This window comes from Mustela putorius, unplaced genomic scaffold, assembly GCF_011764305.1.
Source record: "Mustela putorius furo isolate JIRA1106 unplaced genomic scaffold, ASM1176430v1.1 tig00000854_pilon_pilon_pilon, whole genome shotgun sequence".
Taxonomy (NCBI): Eukaryota; Metazoa; Chordata; class Mammalia; order Carnivora; family Mustelidae; genus Mustela; species Mustela putorius.
Genome location: NW_025421496.1, coordinates 6,599,738 through 6,619,617, shown reverse-complemented (window position 1 = coordinate 6,619,617; position 19,880 = coordinate 6,599,738).

Genomic DNA, 19,880 nt, shown 5'->3' with positions numbered 1-19,880 from the left:
TTCATTGCATGGACTGTGGGGACATATTTTGGTATGAGGGTGCAGCAATTTGACTTGGTTGCAATAATGGGTTTTAAAAGTACTGAGATTATCCAAGTACGCAGACTGGGCATATCAACTCTAAGGCACAATCCAGTCCATCCTTTTATAAACACTTGAGAAAACATGGACAAATTTCCTTTACAATGGTTTCAACACTTTGGTCCTAGGAGTAAAGGAAGAGCCTGGTTCTTCAAATCGCTTTGACTTGCTGACACCTTTCCGTGCTTAAGGCTGCCTTGTAATGCAGATTTATGGAACTAGATTGAACTCTAACATAGAGCCAGAAAAAATGGTCAAAGGGGGAAAATAGAACTTACCCCTTGCTATGTAGACGCTGAAATTGAAAGGGCAAGTATAATCCAAATTTTAAAAATTAATTTGCAAATCAAAACAGAAGAGCAATGACCTAAGCATTTATTTTTATATAATGATTCACATCCTGTAGTTTTGAGTGAGACCAGAGATGTTTCTTATTGCTGACTTGAGTTTCCTTGATGTGTCACTAGAGCCTGGCTTGGGGCCCATCTTGTTGGGATTTTGTGGTGATGGTTGCCTTGCAAAACCACTGGGAAGACGGAGATGTCCAATATAATCTGTATGGAGTAGTAACTAAAACCGGTAATCTCATAAATTTAAGGCAGGGATTGTAAAATATAATGTGTCCAAAGCACCAAGCAGGTAATGGAAATCCAAGAGGTGAGCAGGGTGAGGGCTTTGGTGCTGGGGAACCCCAGCTTGGGGCAGCAGCTAATCATTTTCAGTGATGGTCACCCCCATCAGAACGTGAGTTTCAGTACCAGTAGAGGCAGATACTAAAATTCTTTAAGGAAAACCAACCATTTCAACTTCCCTATAAAATTCCTGCTTTTCAAAACATAGGTGACTGGTTACAGTTTTTTAAAAACACCGTCCAGTTAAAATGATCATCATCACATCAGCTGTAAAACGTCAATTCCGCAAGCATCCACTGATTTTAAATTTTCATTCTGAGTTTAAAGAGGAAATATCTTTCACTGGAGGAAAAAAAAATAAACCCAAAGAACTTTTTTATTAGGAAGTCTGTGTTTTAGACAAGGAGACTTAGTTTGTACTCAAAACTCTGTCACTCGCAAACTCAAAACCCTTGAGCAAGTCATTTTCACTCTTGGGACCTCCATTTTCTTATGTTGGACCGAATTTGCGTGGTTCCATTGATTCTGTTTACTCTGCGATTCTGTGTTCAAGGACCTTGAGGGCAAATACGGTGTCCCTTCCCCCCAATATCTCGCACAGTCCCTGGAGGGGAGTCGGCACTCAGTATTTGTTGCTCGAGGTAGGACTACATGTGTGAGTGAATAAATGACTGTTATCTCCATTTTTAAGATGAGTAAACTGAGTTGCAGAGATGCTGAGTAATGTGTCTAAGTTCTTCCTGTTAAATATGGTGGAGCCAGGACAGAGAGCCTTCTCATCTGCCCACAAGATAGTCAAAGGAGTAACACTGAATGCAGGACCTGAGGTCTGTACGAGATACAAGTCCATCTTAGATTAGATCAGATGGCCAGCATTCAGTTTGGTCTAGCTCCTTGCTACTGGTCCCTTTTTTCACAGTCTTTATTTATTATTATTAAGATGTACTTTACATGCAGTAAAATCACCTGGTATTAGTGTATGGTTTGGCAAATTTTGAAAACGTACAATCATACAACCATAAATCAAGATAGACCATAGTTCCATTAAAATTATACATGTATTAGGTGCACATAAAATCCTTCAACTGACGTTCACTATTTTTCAGATGTTTTCCTCTCCATGTTTCACTTTGGGTCATTTCTATGGCTGTATCTTTACATTTACAGATATTTTCTTCTTTACTATCTAAATAAAAGAGTATCTTCTTTACTATCTTTTGATCCCATCCTGTGTCTGTTTCATCTCAAACTTTGTGTTTTTCTTTTTTCTTTTTTTTTACATTTAAATTCAATCAACTAATGTGTAATGTATTATTAGTTTCAGAGGTAGTTTCATCTTATATAACACCCAGGACTCATTATATCATGTGCCCTCCTTAATGTCCATCACCCAGTTACCCCATCCCCCCATGCCCCTCCCCCTCCAGCAACCCTCAGTTTGTTTCCTTCCCTCTCAGATTTCATCTTTATTTTTTCCTTTCTTCCCCTATGATCCTCTGTTTTGTTTCATAAATTCCACATATGAGTGCAATCATATGGTAATTGTCTTTCTCTGATTGACTTATTTTGCTTAGCATAATACCCTCTAGTTCCATCCACATTTTTGCAAATGGCAAGGCTTCTTCTTCCTCCTCCTCCACCTCCTCCTCCTCTTCTTCTTCTTCTCTTCTTTTTGACAGCTAGGTCGTATTCCATTGTACATATATACCACATCTTCTTTACCATTTATCTGTCAATGGACATCCGGTTTCTTTCCATAGTTGGGCTATTGTGGACATTGCTGCTATCAACATTGGGTTGCAGCTGTCCCTTCAGATCATTACATCTGTATCTTTGGGATAAATACCCAATAGTGTGATTGCTGGTCATAAAGTAGCTCTATTTTCAAATTTCGTGTTTTTCATATCAAAGTTAAATTTGTCTTTTTTAAAAAGATCTTCTATAGCTCTCCTGACCATGCTTACATTTTCTCTACCGTGTTGAGTATGTAAGTTTCAGTTGTAGTAAGAGGATGGTACTTATTCCATCCTCTTTGTTATTTATGGGTCAGTTTTGATAAGCTACTTTTTTCTTCTCATTATGGGTCACATTTTCCTGCTTTTTTGAATAATTGATAATTTTTGATTAGATGATAGATGTTTTTAATTTTATCAACCTGGGTGCTGGATATTCTTTTATTTAAAAACATACCCATTAACTTTGTGCTGGGATCCATGTAATTCACTTGGAAATTCTTGAGTCTTTTTCAAGTTTGCTTTTGGGGGGTGCAGCATGCTTTATTGATGGCACATGACAAGATGGGGATCCTCAAGCCCCTCCTATTTTTCAGAAGTTCTAGGATGAATACTGTGTAGAGGTCCCAAGATTCTCGGTGTGTTGGGAAAAGTGTTGGGGCAGGGACTGCCCAGCAGCTGAGGGTTTCTCTCTTTCTCTTGCTCTTGCTGGGGCTCATGGTCTGGGGATTCTTACTCCTTGGAGGCCATGTAGACCATTAGGTCCGCACCCCAGTTGCTATAGCCAAATTCATGGTCATACCCAGAAATGAGCTTGACAAAGTTGGGGGGCGATGCCAGCCCCAGCATCAAAGGTGGAAGAGTGGGTGTCAGTCCTCAGTGTAGCTCAGAATGCCCTTGAGGGGACCTTCTCATGTCTGCTACAATGTCTTCTTGGTGTCATTGTGTTTGGCAGCTTTCTCCAGGAAGCCTGTGGGAACCATGATTGACACATTGCAGGTGGGGACATGGAAGGCCATGACAGTGAGCTTCACATTCAGCTCAGGGGTGACCTTGTCTATAGCCTTGGCGTTGTCAGTAGAAGCAGGGATTATGTTCTGGGCAGCCCTTCAGCCATCATGTTGAGACTTGCTCTCCAAGCTTTAGAGTGCGAGCAGAGGAGCCCTTGTCATAGGGCAGATTTTGCTCCACTATTAAAGCCAAGGCATCCTGAGCTCTTGGCCCAACATCCCATGAGTCACAAGGTTTGTCTACTTGGGTGGCAGGAGCGGGCTTTATCCCAGATCTGTGTAAGCTTCGGGGTGGCTCCACCTACAAATTTTCTGGTAGTTTTTCCCCTGGCCTCACACAGTTTCCACACATGCACATAAACTGGTTAGAATGCCAATATGCAGAGTTCATGCTCCACATTGTTCTGTGATCTCTGGTACCTGAGCTACAAACCTTAGCTGCCTGGACCTTCAGAAATGCCTCCTCAATCTCCCAATTCAGAGGGACCTCAAGACTCTAGTTGGGTTTTCCTTTCCCACAATGGGGCCTGGAAACTGTCTCCAGGCAGCAAGCTGGGGTAATAGCACAACTCCCCTTCCTGTCTCTTCTCTCTCAGAGACCATTGTGCTACCCCGTGTGCTGTCTAAAGTCTGAAAAACATCTTCCATAGATTTTTCTGGCTATTTATTGCTTAAGAGTGTTCATTCAGGAAGAGAATAGAAATCCAGTCCTCCTTATTCCATCTGGGCGGGAAGCAGGCCATTGGTCTCTTTTTGATTTTCCTAGCCTCTTGTTTAGCTCTTCATGAAGGGGATTCTTCAAATGTCTTTTCTTCTTCTCTTCCCTTAACAATGCCAACCTCAGATTTCCTTCCTGGTCATGTCCAGGTCATAAATAAATAGGCAACGGGAATAACTTTATTATTTTATTTCTAGTCAATAACCATGGGTAATTCACTTTTTCAATTGATCTATGTTGCTTATAAATCGCCGCATCAGCCCCTTCTTGAATTTTGTATCGATTTCTGGCACAAACACACATCTCCAGGAGCTGCCGGCCTATCTCGGGTCCTGCTGTGCTCCCAGTGTTTGAACTTGCTTCTTGATGTCACCTGCTGCCCCATTCATCTCCAGGGGCTCTATATTGCTCACATTCATTCAGATTCATTCAAAAATTATTGTGGAGTGCTCACTGGTCCTGTGTCAGACCTTGGGAGCACAGAGGTGAGCAAAGAAGCCATCACTCCTGTCTTCATGAAATTTATAACAAAGGGCATAAACTATGATCAAATATCGATATGTTTATCTGTAACAATACAACTTTAAAGACTTGAAAATGCTGTCCAAAATTGTTTTTCAAGCACTTCTTTTTCAAACCATAGCTGAGTAGCTAAAAAAAGAGACAAAAATGACAGGCTTGATAGAAAGATGGTGGAATGGCTCTGGAAGAAGCTACCATAGGAATCAAGGCCTACAACCCTACTGTCATCAGAACTGGTTTTCATCAGGTCACAGGTGAAAGAGGGACAGAAAATATACCTAGAGCTCAAGAAGGGGCTCAAGCAGGAGCTCCAGGTTAGGAAATTTATGGACAGTGGACCCTAAGGAGTGAGCCTACAACTTGAACCAGCCAAACAAGTCTCCTTCAGGCTCAGCCTTGGCTAGCTCTTCTGGTGGAACAGGAAAACTAAAGCAGGCTACTCTGAGAGGCATTATGACAGCCTCCAATTTCCTGATATTGGTGCTTGCATTTATTTTTTTAATAATTTTTTATTATGATGTTCAGTTAGCCAACATAGAGTACATCATTAGTTTCTGATGTAATGTTCAATGGTTCATTAGTTGCATATATCACCCAGTGCTCATCACAACACATGCTCTCCTTAGTACCCATCAACTGGCTAACCCATTCCTCCCACCCGCCTTCCTTTCTGTAACTCTAAGTAACTGGAAGGAACCTAGATGTCCTTCAAGAGACGAATGGATAAAGAAGATGTGGTTCATACAAACAATATTATTCAGCCATCAGAAAGGATGAATACCCAACTTTTGTACTGGCATGGATGGAACTGGAGGGGATTTTGCTGAGTGAAATAAGTCAAACAAAGAAAGACCATTATCATATGATTTCACTCATATGTGGACATGATGAATAGCACGGGCACTTTCATTTAAATGTGAAAACAAATATGCTCAGGCCAAAAAATATAATTTGAAGTATAGCCAGAAGATCGTAGATAACGTAAATACAAATGACTGCTTAACATAGGGCAAGATGATGACAGATGATGAACTTTGGTCGTAATATAGTTACACAGAGATAATGCTTTGTAGCTATTGCATTGGTAAAGATACCGAAGTGCTTCCTTTTCCTCTGCTGGTGAGGCTCCGGAGCAACAGACATTGTCACAGATCGCTGATGATCTGACAAAACCTTTGATCCTGCTGAAGGAGGATAGCTGGTAAAATTCACATTAGTCCTGTTTGGGGGAATCTATTCCAAAGATATGTCAGGAAAGAAAGTACAAATTGATGTCAACACATGAGTAAAAGTTGCAGCTCAATTTGTAATAGAGAAAGACTAGAAACAACCTAAATATTCGTAGAGCACTAGATGAATGAAGATAACTGAATATCAAAAAAAATTTGCTATATGCTGTTTATAAGAAATGTACCAGAAATATATAAGAACTTAGAATGACTGAAAGTAAAGTGATAGCAAAAGATATATAAAGCTTGTACCCAAAACCACCAAGATGCCCTTCAACGAACGAATGGATAAGGAAGATGTGGTCCATATACACTATGGAGTATTATGCCTCCATCAGAAATGGTGAATACCCAACTTTTGTAGCAACGTGGTTGGGACTGGAAGAGATTATGCTGAGTGAAATCAGTCAAGCAAAGAGAGTCAATTATCATATGGTTTCACTTATTTGTGGAGCAAAACAAATAGCATGGAGGACATAGGGAGTTAGAGAGGAGAAGGGAGTTGGGGGAAATTGGAAGGGGAGTTGAACCATGAGAGACTATGGACTCTAAAAAACAATCTGAGGGGTTTGAATTGGCAGGTGGGTGGGAGGTTGGGGTACTAGGTGGTGGGTATTATAGAGGGCACGGATTGCATGGAGCACTAGGTGTGGTGAAAAAATAATAAATGCTGTTATGCCGAAAAAAAATAAAAAATAAATTAAAAAAAAAGATGTATAAAGCAAAAATCTAGACCCAAGGAGGGAAATAAAAACATTAATTTTAGATAAAATAGAATTTGACAAACTCTTATAAGAGATAAAGATCACAGCATATTAATAAATGATTAGTTTCACTGGGAAGACATAACATGTTTAACTTTGTATACACCTAATACTATAGCTTAGAAGTATGTAAATCAAAATGTACAGAACCCAAGGAGAAATTGACAAATCTATCAGCAGAGAACATTTTAAACAGCAGACCCATTAACTACTAGATCAAACAGAGAAAAATCACAAGGATTGGGGCTGAGATAGGTACTTTCATTCTAATATGTGGGCTTATTTTTCTTCGCTTAAAATAGGTCCTTTGCTATCCAGAGTAATAACTATATTTCCCTACTTTCCCTGACACTCAGGTTCAGTTGTGTGACCAAGGTCTTGCTAATGGAAAAAGAACAGAAGCTATAAGTACATCTTCCGGGTCCTACCCTTGGAAGGAAAGGGCCAACCACCCAGGGGCCTCTTTTTCTCCCACCAGCTGGCTGGAATGAAGATGTGAGGGCAAGAACTTGAGATGGACCATGAGGCAAAGGCCATGTGTTGAAGGAAGAGCAACAAAATAGAAGGAGTGTGGGCCCTGGACACTGCAAACACCTCAGATGGCTTAAGTGACAACTGTCATTAACAAGGAAAGTAAACTCCTATCTGCTTTGAGCCACTGTTATTTGGGGTCTTTGATACTGTATTTACATGATGACAAATACAGATTTGGTCCCTGGAGGTGGAGCTGCAGAAACAGAATCTAGCTGACATGTGCTGGGAAGGCACACTGCAGGCTTGCGAGAATGAGCACATGGCAGGCTGAAAATCTGGGCCCTGGGGCAAATCACTTGGTAAATCTGTCTCCTCAGATACTTTGGCAGGTTTCTCACATGCTGACACAGCCTTCCCCCTCAGTTCCTTTTTTTTTGAGTGACTTCAAGGTAGCTGCCAATAAGTTGAAGCCGAGCAGGATTGGCAGAGCACAGAGATCATTAATAAAACTCCAGAACTGTAAAACTGCTTAGATTAGTGTTTTTCAACCTTGTTCACATCATGCACTCAGAACGTAATATAATATTTGTGTGGCCCATAGGGCCACATGAATGAGGCTACTCAGAGCCAATGGTGACCAGTCTGCATATTCCCCTCATCCCAAACAGAGGCTCCGGGGAGCAATGTATTGGATGTGTTTGTAACCAAATTTGTGTCTAAACCATATGCCCAGCACACTGCTTGAATAGCTCTGTGTTACATCAGATCTTTGACTGTGGTCATTCCAACATGGAACTGGCCAGAAGCAAGCAACCAAAAAAGCACAAGGGTATTTGGCCAAAGAACCTACAAACCCAGCCTGCAAATATCTGTGCTTGTGGACAATTCCACAATTTCCAAGGCAATTTCCAAGCATCTGTGCCTGGACAAGGAGGGATTGCCTGCAATAACATGGCCTAACCAAGGGGACACACTTCCCAGTAGCCACTTCAATATACCACTGGACACATTCATGACAATGCTTTATTGCTTCACCCCTGGATGGCAAACATCATGAAAGGTTACCTTGTTATAAGTCTTTAAAATGTACTTCTATCATATATTCTTTTTATATGTATGATGCATTTCACAATGGAAAAAAATTTCATTTCATTAGAATAACTGGAAATTTGGAAGGGCTTTGAAAGCGGTTAAAGCTTCCATGGCGGGACAGGAGAGGAGTCATCGATTGTTCCTATCACACTTTCTGCAACTATAACTGATACTCATCATGGTCATTCATTGAGCACGTGAAGGATTTCCAAATAAATACTTTTCTTCTTTCTTAACATATGGTTCACTGGATTTAGGAGAAGTCAGTTTGTCCTTGGAAGTGGTTCAGCAGCAACCAAAGCTGAGTTGAGTACCATCTTCTGCCCCAAAGCACACGTTGAGGTCATGTGACACCCAGAAAGAGGTGGGCATTGGAAGAGCAACCCTCCCCTAATTTGGTTCCCAGCTTCTTTGGTTAGTTACCCTGGAGTCATCTCCAAGAAGCAGATTTTTAGTCCCTAAAAAAAATCAATGGTCAGAAGAAAGCACGTGGGAAATCGCTGCCTTAAGCATCAGGAAGGTAAAGTCCATTCGCTTGGTATCTCTCATCCAGTTATGACTCATTCATGGAAAAGTTTAAAATCCCCAAATCATTCTCATGCTCCTGTGGAATGGGGGCCCGGATGCTCTAGTTAGCTGGATGCAAAATTCTCCTACAGTTCCACATACTCATCTCAGTTCATTCCTCAGTAACATAACCCCCAACACCTGGGCGGTGTGGTACCACTTACCATCCCTGGTGGAAGTTGGTAGAAAAAGTGTGTTTAGAGTAAGGGAACATATTCCTGGCCAGTCTGTTGACATGAAGAGCATGTCATTAAGGCAGCAAAGAAAACAAGAAAAAAAAAAACTGTATTTTATGTGGTAATTCAATTGAATGTGGCTGTGGGCCTATGTACATGGGCCCATGTATGCGGGCCCGGGCAATTACCACCACAGCAAACTAAGACGATCTATTATTTATTAGGTGCCCACTCTGTGCCCAGAATGTTGTGAGGCACCAGAGCCACATTCTCTGTCATTTTTACAAATACTCTGTGGCGGAGGCTTTATTATCCCCATCTGACGTAGATGGGTTCATAGATGGGTTCCATATCTCTCCTAGATCTGAGGAACAACTCTAGCTTGAAGCAGAAAGGATAGAGCTGTGAGTTCCCACCCATCCTGGAGGGAGCACTCAAAGACCTTTGCTGTGATGGTGCTTTTCCCACCTGAGTCGAAAGGTAGTGTCTATTCTTAAGTATTCCTAAGTAGCTTATCCAGCATCTTCATCAGCTTATAGGGTTGAAACTCTCCCTCATTCTTTCTGATGTGTCCTACTGATGCCCTTCCCCAAATCTCTTTGTTCTGTATTTGGTCCTCCTCTGTGGGATCCCACTTCTCCTTGTACCTTAGGTCCAGCTGCAGGCTCCTTGCCTGAGTTTCTGCTGTCATTACCTTGGATGGTCCTTCACCTTCCGGATGGAACTTTCTGGAAGCTCTTGTATATTGTCCTCAAAAGGATGGGCCTAGTGTCAAGGTCTTTGCTCCTTCCTCTCATCTCATTCTATACTAACAATCTAGAACTGCCCTAAAGGTAAAGTCCAAGCTCAAGATGGCTTATGTAGCATGAGAGTCCATCAGATATCACTTTATTGTCTTACATTACGTCTACTGTAGAGAACTCAAAAGAATCAAAAACTAAGCATTCTTTCCATTCCTCTTCTGAAAGGACAACCAAATGTTTGTCTTTTGGATTGCTTGTCCTATTAATAGTAGGGATTAAAAATTCCTTTGTTTCTCCAGAATGTTACCAAAAATACCCTTGAATGCCTTTGTCTGGAAGATTTGGGTCTATGTAAGAGAGAATAGAAATAGGTACTTTGAGAAAAAAAAAAAAAAAAGATTGTGACATAATCCTAGAAAGAACCAATTCCAGCTTCTGTGAAGCTGGAAGTACAGGTGAGTTCTGGCTTCATGAATGGCAGGGACCAGAATTCTGGTCCATAGGGCATGGCAGGTCCTCAGATATACATGTGTTCTGGAATGTTAGGCCCTGAGTGTTGCATCTCAGGTTCTATGGAAAATATGCCTGTCTCTGCAGTGTTCATCATGGGTTAGAGATGTTCCTGGTATTTACATGGAAAGAACCTAAGCCAGAGAGCACTGAGAGCAGCAGCTAGGAAAGCTTAAACATCAGAGGTTCCTCATTGACTTTGCTAGAAGATGAATATTCCAGAATATCTGTGCACAGGGGAAAGAAGGGAGCATAGAAATGTGACTGAAAATAGCTATTCCTCAATCCTTAGCAGATCAAAACTGAGCCACCTTTTAAAATTTAGAGAATATAGAGAAATATGATTTTTCCTACATCTCTAGAGTCCAAATTTACCTCCTCAGTTTTACCTTATACATATAGGAAACTTTATTTTATCTTACTCTGGATTAGTTAAAAATTTTCCAATTTTTCAAGCACACCATGAGTTTCCTTGATACTGAACCTTTGCATTTATCAGGACATCTACTTGAAACACTTCTCTTTCTTCCCACCCCCAACAGATGCAAGTGTGTGTGCGTGCACACACACACATATGCACACACTCACCAGTGTGCCTTTATCCTTAGGTGAACAGAAACTTGGAGTGGGACCATCTAACCCCAAGCATGATGGCAAGCCTGCCTATTTTGATCCATTTGTGTAACTGATGAGGGATTTGTACTTGCTTAATTTGGTCACTGCTAAATGCAGCATAGAAGACTTTCACAGAAAAAATAAAATTTTTCTGTAGCCCTGATTTGGAAAGGAACAAAAGTGCTAGCAGAGTTAAAAGAATCTTACAGAGAAATATGTTTCCAATCAAAGCTGAGAAATACTGCAAACCAAAAGACTGTCACTTGCCTTTTATTATAAATCTGATACACTAGCAAAGGCCTTGAATTGCTCATCTCTGGTTACAAATCCATAAAATAGTCCTCTCTGAGGAGCTATTTCAACCCTTTTTTATATAACACTCATTATAAATTAATTCTCCCTGACAACTAACTAGGGAAATATTTTAATCTAGATAGACAAAAATCATCCTCTTCTAAGAAGCTTCTGTAAATTCTATGTTGTGTTACTAGAAATGATTTCATTAAGGTTCAGGACTGATTTGCAAACTAATGTTGTTTTGATGCATCTAATATACAATATAGTTGCCGGGTTTATCTACTGAATTGGTTCCTCTTGGCACAAATTACATTGGGAGTAATCTTAGGGAATGATAGTGAAATTGAACCTTGTTTCATGTTTTGATTACCTGTATTGTTATGACTTTCTCCCCTGAAAGACTTGAACAAACAATTAAATTTTTCTTGGGAATAGAATGAGAGCAAATATTATTCTGCTGGGCAGACCCATAAGCGTAAAATGACACAAATGCTTCCAAGAAAACAAAGACAACACTGCCTGCCGGAGTTCTGTCTTCTTGTCAGAAGCTTATAGATTAGGTTTGCTACATTAAAATCAAATAATACATATTTCAGTCAAGGGGATATGGAGAGCAGAATTATATTTCTGGGCTCTGCACATAAAACATCAGCAAATAATTCAGTGGTTGCCAAAGAGTTGTTTCTTTGGGTAGGGATTTTGCCGGCGTGTTTTGTAGCTTTGCAATTCTCTTGAGCCAAGTGATAAAGGTGATAAATGTCTATTTTGAATTAACTCCTGTTACAGTGAAGTGCCTGTTGATCCGAGCCCTTTCAGTCATGACAATTCAAATGTATCTCATCCTTTTTATAAAAATCTGGGCAATCCCTTCTTGCATAGCTACAACTGACAGGAATTACACTTCCCTGGAGGTAAAAGACGGATGGGAATCATTGATTTCTGAAATACTGCTGTCAGATGGACACTCTGCAGTCATTCGGTTGCAAAGTGGCTCCCTGATTCCCCCCAATCCTGTCCCCACCCCCCTCCCCCCCGGCTTTGTGTTCTCGCCATCCATTCTGTCTGAGGCTGTCTTTGGAATGTACCACAAAAGGAAAAACATGGATGTTTTTATCTTCCTGAATCTATTTATGAAATAGGTTTGTTTATAAATAGAATGTGACCATTATACTTTCCTAACAATATACTGTATCATAAAAATGTTTAAGAGTTAATAAAACAGGAAATAGCAAATGTTGGTGAGGATACGGAACAAGGGGATTCATCTTACACTGTTGATGGACATGCAAGCTGGTAGAGCCAACTCTGGAAAACAGTGTGGAGATTCCTCCAGATGTTAAGAATAGAGCTACCCAACCACCCAGCAATTGCACTATCTTTGTTAACCCCAAAGATACAGATGTAGTGAAACAAAGGGGTACATGCACCCCAATCTCCACAATAGCCAAACTGTGGAAGGAGCCGAGATGCCCTTCAACAGACGAATGGATAAAGATATGGTCCACATACACCACGAAATATTACGCAGCCATCAGAAAGGATGAATACCCACCATTTGCATTGACACAGATGGAACTGGAGGGGATTATGCTGAGTGAAATAAGTCAAGCAGAGAAGGACAATTATCATATTGTTTCACTCATATGTGGAATGCAAGCAATAGCATGGAGGACCATAGGGTAAGGCAGAGAAACCTGAAGGAGGAGAAATCAGAGAGAGAGACAAACCACGAGAGACTATGGACACTGGGAAACAAACCGAGGGTCTCAGAAGGATGGGGGCTGGGATAACAGGAGGATGGATACTAAGGAGGGCACATGTGATGAGCACTGGGTGTTATAGGTAACTAAAGAATCGTTGAACATTATGTCAAAAAGTAATGATGTCCTGGGGCACCTGGGTGGCTCAGTGGGTTAAGCCGCTGCCTTCCGCTCAGGTCATGATCTCAGGGTCCTGGGATCGAGTCCCGCATCGGGCTCTCTGCTCAGCAGGGAGCCTGCTTCCTCCTCTCTCTCTCTCTCTGCCTGCCTCTCTGCCTACTTGTGATCTCTCTCTCTGTCAAATAAATAAATAAAATCTTTTAAAAAAAAAAGTAATGATGTCCTAAAGAGTGGCTAACTGAACATAATAAAAAATAATAAAAAAAATAGAAATAAAAGTAAAATTAAAAATAAGCACATCAAAAACTAATGATGTACTATATGTTGGCTAATTGGACATTTTAAAAAAAGAGGAGAAAACCAAAAGATCATCTTTCCTTAAGTGTAGGTAAACTCTGGCCTTAGGAGAGGATGTGAATTGCCAGTTAGTAGAGAGAAGAACCTAAATTGGAGCTTAGCATAATATGGGGTATACAGTAGGTGCTCCATCAGTTTTTGTTGAATTTAATTGACTTGGAATCTATTTTTTTAGGTCCTAGGTCAGCATAACGAAGATGACTTATCACTCTGGAGATGCTTCAGATGACCAGGAAAGTTTTCTCCATTCAGGAGAAGAGGTCATGTTCCTTGAATTTACACTATATGCCAAGCATTATGCTCAGGGCTTTACATGAAGATTTTATGCAGTTCAATCAGATATATCTTTTATCCTGTTGTTTTTTTTTTCCTTCCTTACTTGAAGACGCCAAGGATCAGGAAGATTAAGGAAGCTGGCCAAAATCATCAAGCTAGTGAAAAAATGAACTGGGATTCCAACATGGGACTATCTAACTCCAGAGCTTTTCTTTTTTTCTTTTTAAACGTTATGCTTTAATCAAGTGTTTTTATTAGCCAAGCTAAATAACTGAGTGTCTACAGAATGGCTCCAAGTAACACCCATGATGAAATACAGATTTTATAATATGAAGAGCATTGAACTGAAAAATGCATATACAGTAGCCTAATTTGACTTCCAGTCCTAGCAACTTGGCAAAATAAGCTAATTCATAACTCTCATGTACGGCTTGTTGGAGAGCTGTATGAATTTATTTTTAATGGGATAATCCCTGAGGCACTTAGGAAATCACATATAATCACGCAGGTGTGTGTGTGTGTGTGCACGTGCACACACACATCTGAAATTATGACTGAGATAGAAACCATTGAGAAATAGCAAGACCCTGAAAAAAACAATAAGCAGGTATGAAGAGAAATCAAGCTAGAATTTCTCAAAATTAAAAACATAGTGGTTTCAGTGAAAACCACAATCAACAGGCTAATTAGCAGATTACACCTGGCTGAAAAGAGATCTGGGCAATTTTCCAGACAGTGACTCAGAGATCTGAAGACTTGGAACAAATGTAAGACAGTCAAAGCACCATAGAGTATGTGGTGAGAAGGTCTGATGTTATCTACTAGGAGTTAAGGAGAGAACAGAGAGAATGAGTATTGCCAATCTCCAATAGAATATTTAATATCCAGTGGTTGGAAACATTTCTAGGACAGATTAAAGACATATTTTCAGGTGGAATGCAGTCATAGGTTGTATAACTTCTAAACGAGTCAGGTAGAAATGGGAAGGAAGAGAACTCAAGCCAAGAGAAAAAAGGCAAGACAGACAGCCAAGAAAAAAAAATTAGTCAAAAATACAAGATAATATGCAAGAGATAAATCCAAATATACCATTAATCACAGAAAATGTTGATGAGCTAAACTTGCTAGTTCTGACAGTCTCAGTTGGCATTAAAAAAGTACTGTTATATTCCATTTTTATAAATTCTTTTGCTATATTCTATTTAGAGAAGACATTGTGAAGATAGAAGATGACAAAAAGAAAAGCAAAAGGATATCCAGAGGAAGTGCTAAGCACATATTTTTATAGGGAGTGATGGTGCATGCCTTCACATGAACCACAGCCTAAGGCCATGGACCCCATGGACAGCAGCTAAACAGACAAAAAAATCAGAGTTGTCTCATCGACTTTTCTGCAAGGTCAGTACTTCACAATTTATGTATAAGAGAGAACAAGATCATTGTATTATTCCTTTTCCAACTTATTTTCTTGAGTTAGATGCTTAGCTCATTAATTTTCCATCTTCAAACTTTGTGTTTTCAAATATATACATTTATTTATTTATTTATTTATTTATTTGCTCTGAGTTTTTCTCTAAGTACTGTCACATCCCATGAATATTAATATGTAGTGTTTTCTCATCAGTTACTTCTAAACATCCTAATTTCCATTATGATTGTTTTTTTCTTTTGAGAAGTGCAAATTTCAATTCCCCAATATTTGGGTGTGGTTCTCTTCCCATTTTTAAATTATATTTTATATGGAGGTATAACTTAGATATAGTGACAAAAGAGGCATAGTTCTTCATGAAATGTATATTCTAGTAGGGTGAACTAGGTAACATACAAATTTAAAAAATAAGGCAATTTCAGATCGTAATGCATCTATAAAGCTGATAGAGATTTGAGATTCAATATATATATTAACAGATAAAAGGACCTGCAAAGGGGCACCTGGGTGGCTCAGCTGGATAAGCTCTGATTTGGGCTCAGGTCATGATCTCGGGGTCCTGGGTTCGAGCCCTGCATCAGGATCTGCACACCAGGGAGTCTGCTTGTCCCTCTCTCTTTGCCCATTCCCCTCTTGTGCTCTCACTCTCAAATAAAGAAAGAAAGAAAATCTTTTTTTTTTTTTTTACAAAAAAAGGGGCATGGAAAAATGTGCAGGTAAGCAACCTAGCTGTTATCGTCAGGTCCTGCAAAGTTATTTAACCAGATGTCTGTTTATAATGTCGCACCAACTGCAGTGAAACTATTGATACCCTGGCCTTATCCCCTCAAAACTCAAAAATTCCAGCAGGAGCCCATAACTACCAGCAGCTGAGAGCTTTCCCTTGCTCCATCGGCGAGAGGAAGGCTGGAAGTGCTAGGGGCTTAAGGAAGCTAGATGTAGCCCTGCATCATGGATGGACGAGAGAGAGTCAAGACCTTAGCTTCCTTGCTGCTTGGGGGAGACACGGGGAGGAAAGCATGTTCTTTAGTATCTCGAGGAGGGCCCCAGCGGGCCCAAGCCACGACTGCTCCTAGTGGAAACATACTCTAACACACACATTCTTGACTCTCTTTCCTCTCCTGTCTCATTTCCCCATCCTTTAATGGTGCTCCTAAGACCTCAACCGCGAACACCAATTAGCAGCTTGGAAGAGTCTAGTGTTCTGAAAGGAACGGCTTGAGGACAGGCTTCTTGAGCCATTGGGCTGCTGTCATAGTCTCATGACCTCCTTTACTTTTACCAGAGATTAGAGGAATGTATTCATATTCACAAAATGAAGAATGAGAGACAAGGCAAAAAACAAATTTTATCCCAGCAGAGACTTGATGGGCCCTCATGTTACTTTTGGAAAACCTGGAACATTTAAAAAAAATAAATATCTGTGGTCTATAAACCACCTAGTTTATGGTGTTGTTACAGGAGCCCAGACAGACTAAGACAAGGGGTTTTCTCCATGGGTGTTCAAGGGATTAGTGGTTAGAATTCAGAGTCCTTCAATTCACCTTGGAGATTAGATAGATAGATAGATAGGGCTGGTTCTAGGTAGATAGGCATCTATATATGTATATACCCTTATTTTCCTCAAACTGTAACTGAAATTTAATATTTCCTTTAGTTGTGAATAGGCAACATACCACCCAGTAGAATTGGCAGCACCTGTAACTTTATAACCTGTAAATACTGATGTTTCTCTGTATCACATTATAATTATTTTGCCTTAAGATATTTTTAGTCATCACATCTTCAAAATTATGGTAGTTGTCATACCCTTAAGAGCTCTTTTTATCTAATAAGTTATATACATATATATATATAACATATGTAATAAATAGTATATTTATCTGTTTAAATATTTTTATAATTTTTTTGAGAGACAGAAAGTGTGCACACACATGAGCAGTGTGGGAGTGTGGGGAAGGAAAGGAGGCAGAAGGAGAGAGAGAATTTTAAGCAGGTTCCCAGTGGGGAGCCCCACTCAGGGTTTGAGCTCCCTATCCTGACATCATGACCTGAGTCAAAACCAAAGTCGGATGCTTAACCACTGAGCCACCCCCACGCCACCATAACTGGTGTTTTTCTTTTTTTTTAAGTCTGCATTTGATGTCCTTTGGAGTCCTATGTATTTTATTTATGCATTTAAAGTATTTCTTTTCTGAGAAGGGAGCCCTAGGCATCACCAGACTTCCCAGGAGTTCAAGGCATAGAAAATAATAATAACACCTAATGGACACTATTGTTACTCATTTCCCAGTTTGGTAAGCTGAGGTACAGGAAGCCTAAGCAATTTGCCCAAAGTCAAAGGGCTGATAATGAGCAGAGCCAGGATAGCAACCCACGTAATCTGGCTCCAGAGTTCATGACCTTAACCAAGAAAGACCCTGTGGCTACCTCTCTGAGATCCTAGCAGAGTCTTTCTACCAGCTTACGGAGGGACCGGAGGGACCGGGTCTACCCGCGAGGACTGTCGGCCCCCCGCCGACAGAGCAGAGCAGTCAGGTGTGCGCAGTTGAACTTTTCATTGGCTTCACCTGTACCATCCTGCTTGTTCTGCCTTTGCCTAGTTCTGAGTCCCTCTCGGCCCTCTCAGTCCTCTGCTTTCCAGCCGCGCTGCATTCCTCCGCCTGAAGCATTTGAATGGTCTTTCCGCCTTGCTGGACTGCTCTTCCTTCATTTCCTTCTAGTCCTGGGACCTCGGTTCCTGTTGCCGCCTTGCAGAGGGCTTCCGGGATTACGTACCAAAGTAAGTTCTGATTTTCTTCATATATTTTATATGTCGACCCTTTGTTGGTGCTGGGTATTGCAAATATTTCTTGTAGTTTGGGGCTTATCTTTTCACCCACTTAACCTAATCATTCCCTAGGCAAAATTGTTAGTTTTAATGAGTGAAATTGATCACTTTTTCTTCATAGTTTGTGCTTTTTGTTTCTTAAGAAATCAACCATTCTCAGGGCGCCTGGGTGGCTCGGTGGGTTAAGCCACTGCCTTTGGCTCAGGTCATAATCTCAGGGTCCTGGGATCGAGCCCCACATCTGGCTCCCTGCTGAGCAGAGAGCTATCTCCCTCTCTTTCTCTGCCTGCCTCTCTGCTTACTTGTGATCTCTCTCTGTGTCAAATAGATAAGTAAAATCTTAAAAAAAAAAAAAAATACAATCAACCATTCTCTTCCTCCAAGGTCACAAAGATAATATTTTTGTGGTTCTTCCCAAAGGTTTTTATCTTTTGCCATTCACAGCTAAAGCCTTGATACACCTGAAATCAACTTTGGTGAAATTGCCAAGTAGGGATTCGATTTATTTTCTCTATAAATCTGAAACATTTCTTTTTTTTTTTCTTTTGCTTTTTTTAACATCTTAATTTTATTTTCAGTGTTCCAAGATTCATTCTTAAAAATTTTTTGTCAGTGTTCCAAGATTCATTCTTAAAAATTTTTTTGTTTTAGAATATTTAAATTACAGAATACTGTATTTCCTAGCAATAAAACACGAGGTATTTAATAGCGAGAGAAACCCTGACATTCTCTAGGAAGAGCATATCCTAGGTTGTGGTTTAAAGGGTGAAGAAAGCACATTTCTATTTTATATTTTCACTAAGTACTTTCTATAGAAGTTCCAACTGGCCAGTTAAGCACTTAAATTATAAACCCCTTAAAAAGGAAAAGATAAGCTATATGGAATTGGAGCCATGTCTCTCTGCTTTGGATACTATTTCTTGGGGCAGTCTCACTTAGCATTATGTTCAACCACTTGACATTTAAGTTCCAGGAAGTGAAACTTCTGGGAGATAAAAGATCAGGAGGAATGCGTGGGCACGCCTGCGTGCATCAGTCCGTGTCTCTGTGTGTTTATGTTGGGATTTCTGTGTTTGCATATGTACAAAGTAAGGGAGAAAGTGCAGAAACGGCAGTGAGGCCCTTTGTCCTGTAAAAGGGACCTCCCCCTATGTCCCACACAATCGAAGGTGATGAAGAAGAAGCGTGCTAGTCACAGTGCATGCTGAGATTGTTGCTTTTATAAACTCCATTAGTTCAGCAGGTCGTGCCAATCACTCATGTCAGGTACAGGGAAAAGAAGGGAAGATGGAAGGAAGTGGGCAACTGGTAGAAAGTCCTGCTGGGGGATCTGCACGGACGACCTTGATAATTTGTGGGTAATTCTTGGCACACAGCAAGACGTGTTGGGGCCCGGACTGTGGACCCAGGCATCACTATAGATGAATAAAAAGTCACAGCTGAGCATCTAGAAAGATAACTGGCTCCTAGGAGTAGATGATTATAGCTGTAACCTCCCTACTGGAGAATCAATAGCACAAGTATTTTAGTCCGTTAATTGGGCTTTAATCTGAAAATGGCACAGCGAGACTTTACATTTCAAAAGAAACCCAGAGGGGGGAAAATCCCCTTTTTAGACTCCCAGGGAATGAAACAGGATGATTGCCACTCATTCTCTTATTAGGACTCCCTAGGTACTATGCCTGGGTCTAATTCTTAATAATACTGTAGGACAACAGTTAAGAGCTCAGGCCCTGGGATTCCGTTCCTGTACCCCCAATTTATTACTTGTTTATTCTTAACAAGTGACTTTATCTTTATGCCTGAGTTCCTTTATCTATCAAAATGAGGGAGTAAATCTACCTCGTGGACTTCTTCTAAGGGTTAGATGATTGAATATGTGTTCAATGCGTGATCAGAGCCTGATTAGTAATATTACAGCAAACTGAATTAAGAAAGAAAATGC